This window comes from Colletes latitarsis, unplaced genomic scaffold, assembly GCF_051014445.1.
Source record: "Colletes latitarsis isolate SP2378_abdomen unplaced genomic scaffold, iyColLati1 scaffold0079, whole genome shotgun sequence".
Lineage (NCBI taxonomy): Eukaryota > Metazoa > Arthropoda > Insecta > Hymenoptera > Colletidae > Colletes > Colletes latitarsis.
The window spans coordinates 65,001-66,707 of NW_027488429.1; positions in this window are offsets into that span (position 1 = coordinate 65,001).

Genomic DNA, 1,707 nt, shown 5'->3' on the forward strand with positions numbered 1-1,707 from the left:
GAGGCGAATGATCGCAAACGACGACGCGTCGATTTTGCGGCCATCGTTGCTCGCGCGACTAACGACGACCAGCCGAGAAGGCTGTAGTTTATCGCATCGATTTCATCGAGCAACCGATGGGCGCTGCCGCGTTCGTTCGTATATGAATATTATACATACTCACGGATAGCCAGAGGCGAATAATCGCAAACGACGACGCGTCGATTTTGCGGCCATCGTTGCTCGCGCGACTAACGACGACCAGCCGAGACGGCTGTAGTTTATCGCATCGATTTCATCGAGCAACCGGTGGACGCTGCCGCGTTCGTTCGTAAATGAATAATATACATACTCATGGCTAACTTGAGGCGAATAATCGCAAACGACGACGCGTCGATTTTGCGGCCATCGTTGCTCGCGCGACTAACGACGACCAGCCGAAACGGCTGTAGTTTATCGCATCGATTTCATCGAGCAACCGATGGACGCTGCCGCGTTCGTTCGTAAATGAATAATATACATACTCATGGCTAACTTGAGGCGAATAATCGCAAACGACGACGCGTCGATTTTGCGGCCATCGTTGCTCGCGCGACTAACGACGACCAGCCGAAACGGCTGTAGTTTATCGCATCGATTTCATCGAGCAACCGATGGACGCTGCCGCGTTCGTTCGTAAATGAATAATATACATACTCATGGCTAACTTGAGGCGAATAATCGCAAACGACGACGCGTCGATTTTGCGGCCATCGTTGCTCGCGCGACTAACGACGACCAGCCGAAACGGCTGTAGTTTATCGCATCGATTTCATCGAGCAACCGATGGACGCTGCCGCGTTCGTTCGTAAATGAATAATATACATACTCATGGCTAACTTGAGGCGAATAATCGCAAACGACGACGCGTCGATTTTGCGGCCATCGTTGCTCGCGCGACTAACGACGACCAGCCGAAACGGCTGTAGTTTATCGCATCGATTTCATCGAGCAACCGATGGACGCTGCCGCGTTCGTTCGTAAATGAATGTTATACATACTCATGGCTAACTTGAGGCGAATAATCGCAAACGACGACGCGTCGATTTTGCGGCCATCGTTGCTCGCGCGACTAACGACGACCAGCCGAGACGGCTGTAGTTTATCGCATCGATTTCATCGAGCAACCGATGGACGCTGCCGCGTTCGTTCGTAAATGAATAATATACATACTCATGGCTAACGTGAGGCGAATAATCGCAAACGACGACGCGTCGATTGTGCGGCCATCCGTTGCTCGCGCGACTAACGACGACCAGCCGAGAAGGCTGTAGTTTATCGCATCGATTTCATCGAGCAACCGATGGGCGCTGCCGCGTGCGTTCGCCCGATTGCGCGTGAAGTTACTGTTCGGAACCAAGAATATACGGGTGTATTATACCCGTTTGGTCGCAGCCACGCGCAAAGGCTTTTGAATGTACTGTACGCCCGGCCGTCGAACGATGGTTTTCCGTCATTCAGGAAACAAAAAGAAACTTTTGTCGTCGATATGGCGCGTTCAATCCTCCGTCGATACGCTGGTCGGAGGTGCGAACATCGAATATTTTTAAAGCAAAGAACAAGGAGCATTTTTAAATACAAAGAGAAAAATTGTAAATTGTATATGATTACCCTGAACGGTGGATCACTTGGCTCGTGGGTCGATGAAGAACGCAGCTAATTGCGCGTCAACGTGTGAACTGCAGGACA